Raw genomic sequence first — 7,500 nt, 5'->3', positions numbered from 1 at the left:
AACACGTGATGCTAAACATCATAAATATCCAATACCACGACGCTAAACACCTATGCATCCACTATTTCCTAAACACTAAACACCTACAAACATCCATGCACGCTAAACACTAAACACCTACAAACATCCATGTACGCGAAACCTAAACACTCCCCATAAACATCCACGCACGGAACACTAAACACCTACAAACATCCACGTACGCTAAACACTAAACACCTACAAACATCCACGTACGCTAAACACTAAACACCTACAAACATCCACGTACGCTAAACACTAAACACCTACAAACATCCACGTACGCTAAACACCTACAAACATCCACATACGCGAAACACTAAACACTCACCTACACACATCCACATACCCTAATCACTAAACACTCACCTACACACATCCAAATAGCCTTAACACTAAACACTTACCTACACACATCCACATACCCTAATCACTAAACATTTACCTACACACATCCACATGCCCTAAACACTAAACACTCACCTACACAAATCCACATAGCCTTAACACTAAACACTCACCTACACACATCCACATACCCTAAACGCTAAACACTCACCTAAACACAGCCATGTACGCTAAACACTAAACACTCACCTACACATATCAACATACCCTGAATCCTAAAACACCTCCTAACAAATGCCTGTACTTCCTAGACCATGAACGATCAATATTCACACTCCCTAAACCATACAGCCTAATAGATGTCATAGCACTACACTGCCAGCAGAGGGCAGTGTCAAATAACAGTAAAAGACCACAGCTTTTTACTAATGCCTCCTGAGTCACACACTCACACGCACACACACACACACACACACACACACACACACTCACTCACTGACACACACACACACTCACACACTGACACACACACACATACACTTACTCACACACACTCACTCACTCACACACACACACACACACACTCACACACACACACACACACTCACCTCTGTTTGTGTGTGTATGTGTTTACAGGCTGAAAGGTGTGACAGATAGGAAAGCATGTAGCACTAATTATTTGTCTCTACATACACAGTAAAGCTGATGGATGAGAGGAACAAGCTAGATTTGAGGCCATACTGACAGTGTTACATTTTCCAGCCCATTCACATAGGGATCAGTCCATCAAATCCACTACATAGGGATCAGTCCATCAGCCCTGACGACATGGACAGGGGACTGTCCACTCAACCCACTTTACATGAGGATCAGTCCACTCAACCCACTACACCGGGGATCAGTCCACTCAACCCACTACACGGGGGATCAGTCCACTCAACCCACTACCCAGGGGATCAGTCCACTCAACCCACTACGCAGGGGATCAGTCCACTCAACCCACTACACAGGGGATCAGTCCACTCAACCCACTACACAGGGGATCAGTCCACTCAACCCACTACATGGGGGATCAGTCCACTCAACCCACTACACAGGGGATCAGCCCTGTAAATACATTAAATTCTTTAAATACAGTGGGTACAAACATTGTGGAGTTGTGATGTAACCGCTAATACATGTGCTTGCGTTGTTTATGAAAATGGACAGAATTATGTTGCATATTAAACCCATCATTCTAGGAACCCTGTTGTCTGTATTTTCACCTGTTTTATGGGGGTGATGATTGTGACATTCAGTTCCTGTGATGTTTGCATCCCTTCATGTTGACTCCAGATAAATGTGGACATGACTGGTCCATTATATGTGGGGTAATATTTCTGGGGTAGTTCTGGGGCCTTAATGGGACATTTAAGGGCAATATTGTGTAATCTTCTGTTATTTTATCTACTTATTTGATAATTGACCATGTTGGGTCTTTCTGATAATTATCTGGTTAAACTGTAATCAAAGAATACAAAATGTATTCCAGGTAAACTGTTGTGTTGGGTGTGTGAAGAGTGTAGAGTGTGTGAAGTGTGTGTGTGTGTGTGTTCTGACTGGATTTCATGTGCAAGTGATTTTTTTTTTTTCGTGGACATTAAGGAGATGTGCTAACAAGACGGCTGGACTGTGTAACTGGATGATCTGTGTAACTGGTCTGTGTTAGGGGCTGGTCTGTGTAAGTGGATGGTCTGTGTTAGTGGATGGTCTGTGTAAGTGGATGGTCTGTGTAACTGGATGGTCTGTGTTAGGGGCTGGTCTGTGTAAGTGGATGGCCTGTTAGGGGCTGGTCTGTGTAACTGGATGGTCTGTGTTCGGGGATGGTCTGTGTTCGGGGCTGGTCTGTGTTAGAGGCTGGTCTGTGTAAGTGGATGGTCTGTGGTCGGGGCTGGTCTGTGTAAATGGATGGTGTGTGTTAGTGGCTGATCGGTGTAAGTGGATTGTCTGTTAGGGGCTGGTCTGTGTAAGTGGATGGTCTGTGTTAGGGGCTGGTCTGTGTTAGTGGCTGATCTGTGTAAGTGGATGGTCTGTTAGGAGCTGGTCTGTGTAAGTGGATGGTCTGTGTTCGGGGCTGGTCTCTGTTCGGGGATGGTCTGTGTAAGTGGATGGTCTGTGTTAGGGGCTGGTCTGTGTAAGTGGATGGTCTGTGTTAGGGGCTGGTCTGTGTAAGTAGATAGTCTGTGTTAGGGGCTGGTCCGTGTAAGTAGATAGTCTGTGTTAGGGGCTGGTCCGTGTAAGTAGATAGTCTGTGTTAGGGGCTGGTCTGTGTAAGTAGATAGTTTGTGTTAGGGACTGGTCTGTGTAAGTAGATAGTCTGTGTTAGAATGGTCTTCAGGTAAGTGATAGGTCTGTGTTAGGGACTGGTCTGTGTAAGTAGATGGTCTGTGTTAGGGGCTGGTCTGTGTAAGTATAGTCTGTGTTAGGGGCTGGTCTGTGTAAGTAGATAGTCTGTGTTAGGGGCTGGTCTGTGTAAGTAGATAGTCTGTGTTAGGGGCTGGTCTGTGTAAGTGGATGGTCTGTGTTAGGGGCTGGTCTGTGTAAGTAGATAGTCTTGCAAAGTTAGGGCTATCTGTGTAAGGGATGGTCTGTGTTAGGGGCTGGTCTGTGTAAGTAGATAGTCTGTGTTAGGGGCTGGTCTGTGTAAGTAGATAGTCTGTGTTAGGGGCTGGTCTGTGTAAGTAGATAGTCTGTGTTAGGGGCTGGTCTTATATCTAATAGGGGCTTTTTCGGGATTTGGCGTCTGTAACAACTCAAAAAGCAGAAACACGGATCACACAAACACACACTGCTGTTCTCTCTCTGCTCCTCTTTCTCTTTCTGCCATACGCAGGCTGGAAAGAATGTCTGTGTGTGTGTGTGTGTGTGTGTGTCTGTGTGTGTGTGTGTGTGTGTGCCCTCCCTTCCCAGTAGGCACTTAAAGTTGACCTCTGCCCCTACCGCAGACACACACACACACAAACACACACACACACACTGCCCTTAAAATGCATTCCAAACCTGGAGATTCAATTAACTCAGAATCGCTGCCTCCACAAACACTCACCAACCCACATGCACACACACACACACACACACACGCACACACGCACACACGCACACACGCACATACACACACACACACACACACACACGCATACACACACGCACACGCGCACGCACACACACGCGCACACACACGCACACACGCACACACACACACGCACACACACACACACGCACACACGCACACACAATCTTTCTTTCATCTTTCCTTACTGTGAGCTTCTGCATCCTCTATATAACCCTGGCCAACTCTCCCTCCCTCTCTCACTCTGTCTGTTTGCCACAAGCAAGACTTCCTCCCTCCCGAGTGTGTGTGTGTGTGTGTATGTGTGTGTGTGTGTGTGTGTGTGTGTGTGTGTGTGTGTGTGTGTGTGTGCTGCATACAAACCACACTGTAGTGCTCAGTGACACTGAGTGTTGTCACCTCACTGCATACCACGCGAAACGCGATGCACTGCTGTAAAATGATACTTCATTCAGTGTTTGTAAGCGTGTATCACCCAGAGAGACAAACCTGTCCACAGCAAATGATCGCTAACGTCTCTAAAATTCTCTCACTTCTCGGTTCACGTAACCCCTCTCCTCACTCACTCTCTTTTTCCTCTCACTCTCTTTCTCACTCACTCACTTTCTCACCACTCTCTCTCTCTCCCACTTCCACTTCTCTCTCTCACCACTCTCTCTCACCTCCTCTCACTCACCTTCACTCACTCACTCTTCACTCACTCTCTCACTCACTCTCTCTCACTCACTCACTTTCTCTCTTCCCCACTCACTCACTCTCTCACTTCCACCACTCTCTCTCTCTCACTCACTCTTCTCTCTCACTCACTCACTCTCTCTCTCTCTCACTCACTCTCTCTCATCTTCACTTCCTCTCACTCCACTCTCTCATCTCTCTCACTCTCTCTCTCACTCTCTCTCACCACCACTCTCTCTCACCACTCACTCTCTCTCTCTCACTCACTCTCTCCTCTCTCCTTCCTCCTTTCTCTCCCTTCTCTTCTCCTGAAGCTCAAGTCTAGTAAGCTTTATTGGCATGACCATATACTGTAGTATTGCCAAAGCAGTATGATAACATGAATTTAATACATTCCAACCTTTGCAGTTATGTGAAAGTAAGAGTTGTGTTCTGATAAAGAGCTTGTAGAGAAACTGCTGCTGGTCTGAAAGCAATCCCAAGAGTGAAAGGAAAACAAATCAATAATGAGGATGGAAAATAATAAATAGTTAAATAACCTTTATAAAGTTGGCATTATAGTTTGTTTGTGTGTGTGTATGTGCGTGTGTGTGTGCGTGTGTGTGTTGTGTGGCATGAGTGCAAAGAATGCTAAAAGTGGTGTGTATGTGTATGAGTGTATGTATGTGTGTATGCAAAGGTGTATGAGTATGTATGGTGTATGAGTGTATGTGTGTGTGTGTGTGAGTGTGTGTGTGTATGAGTGCTCATGTGTGTGTGTGTGTGCATGTGTGTACATGTATGTGTGTGTATGAGTGTGCCTATGTGTGTGTGTGTGTGCGTGCGTGTGTGTGTGTATGCGTGTGTGTATGAGTGTGCATGAATGCATGCATGCATGTGTATGTGTGTGTGTATGAGTGTGCGTGTGTGTGTGTATGAGTGTGCGTGTGTGTGTGTGTGCGTGTGTATGAGTGTGTGTGTGTGTGTGTGAGTGTGTGTGTATGAGTGCGCCTGCGTGTGTGTGTGTGTATGCGTGTGCCTGCGTAGTGTGCACATATAAATATATATGTGTGTATGTGTATATATACATGTGTGTGTGCTTAGAGAATCTATGCACAAAGTATGGTCTCGCTTACTTAATGGCAGGACATGACAGCCTGACCCTACAATACCTTCTCACACACTGAATTGCTGGTCAGAGATTCTGGACAGTTTATTATACAGCTAAAGGCGTGAGATAAAATCCAAAAACATGCTTCACAGACAGTACCATCAAATAACGCAAATACGCATGAAAGCAAAGGACTAAACTCTCAGTGGAACAGCCGTAACAAGAAAAGAAAGAAGACAAACTTAGCATTAAAAAGCAAGAAAACACACACACACACACACACACACACACACTCACACACACACACACTCACACACACGCACTCACACTCACACACACCACACACACCACACACACACACACCTCACACACATCATCACACACGCACACGCACTCGCTACACACACACAATTACATACACAACATCACACTCATTAGCTAATACACAAGCACGACGAAACACACATCAAGCACAGCACACACATGATCACATTTCATACACATCATACACATGACACACCACACACACACACGACTCACACACGCACACGTACTCACACATGTACACACACAATTACATACACACACGATTTATACCTCACACACACACATCAAGACGCCATTGCTGCCAGCCACACACACTCACAATGACATACACACACGCACACACTCACTCACACGCACTCAGAGGATAAGAAAGAATAAGTAGTGTGTGCTCAGTTGGCGGTGGTCATTTGTCGTAGTTATCGCGCCGTGGAGGGACACTAACAACCCAGATAAGTGAGCTGGATGAAAGCTTCCCTGCCGGTGGGTAGCCGACGTCTGTGGAGCTTCCCTCACCGCCTCAGCTCCAGCTTATCTTAGCCAGTGCCTCACTCAGTCCACTGTTATCAGTGTGTGTGTGTGTGTGTGTGTGTGAGAATCAGCATTCTGAATCATCACCGACCACTTTCTATCGGTCCTGCCCCCAAAGCAGTGTTTTCCCGTAACCACCGGTACACGCCATAACATACCAGCCCCCCCGATCCCGTTACGGCTTCCAATACCGAATTACTGTGTTATGTGTTACAGCCTGTATTCGTTTACGATAACTCACGTGCAACAAAACAACCTTCTGTGTTTGCTGTAAAATGAAATATTTTACATGTATAGTACATTTACACGTCAGCCATAGTTTCCAATTGCAAGACTGTGCTCAAACATAAGGATTCCATGAATATTCAGTTCATGATGTTTAACCAGATGTGCCAGCGTCAGACCGAGCCAGGCAGGCATCTGTAGACGCTCACAGAACTACGACTCTGTGAGGGCATGAGAAACAGACTACACTATCAACCCACGAGCACAGAGAACATACAAACAGAGAAAGAACACACACATGTACACAAAGCATTAGCAGACACATCCTGAATACACACACACACACACAGTGTGTGTGTTCATTGCTCTCTGACCCAGACAATACAGTGCTTTTTATCTCTCCTGATATCCACGTTTGTTCCTGTCTGTCTGTCTGTCTCTCACTTATTAGTCTCTTTCTTATCTCTCTCCTCTCTCCTCTTTCTCCCTCTCTCTCTCCTCCTTCCTCCTCCTCCTTTTTCTCTCTCTCTCCATTCCCCACACACACATTCCCTCTTCTTTATCTCTGTACCCTTACACCACAGTGAAGCATCTGGCTGCAAGCAGGAAGCATGCTTGGCACAGTGTGTGTACATGTGGAGTGTTTGGAGCCAGGCAGGAAGGCCTAGCCCATTAGGTGAGCGATGCAAGGGTCAGAGGTCAACAGCAGGTCATTTCTATTTCCTGTCTCTGCCTACCATGATGTCATCAGCAGCAGCCAAGCTGGGTGCGGTTGTGCAGGTCATCTCCGTGGCAACTCGAGGACAGCCACCTTTGGCTGTTCTCTCACAACCTTATAGAGCAGCCATCTTCTGTTTCCTGGTTCTGTCAAAGTCTGCAACAAAAGACAGAGGACATTACCCACACACCCATGTGTCTATATGCATGTGTGTGGGTGTGTGTGTGGGTGGTGTGTGGGGTGTGTGTATACAAAACTGGCAAAGTGCATGGTGCACAATGTGGGTATAAGATACAAAAAGAAGGCAAAAAGTGTGTTTTGATTTTCTGTTACATGGATGCCCACCATCAGATCAATCAAATCATCTAAAGCTCTCCTCCCATATTTCTCTCTCTCCTCTCTCCCTCTCTCTCTCCCTCTCTCTCCCTCTCTCTCTCTCTCTCATTACCATTGAAACAA

This window comes from Electrophorus electricus, chromosome 21, assembly GCF_041902795.1.
Source record: "Electrophorus electricus isolate QZ-2024a chromosome 21, ASM4190279v1, whole genome shotgun sequence".
NCBI lineage: Eukaryota > Metazoa > Chordata > Actinopteri > Gymnotiformes > Gymnotidae > Electrophorus > Electrophorus electricus.
Note: the sequence above shows the minus strand (reverse complement) of the source record.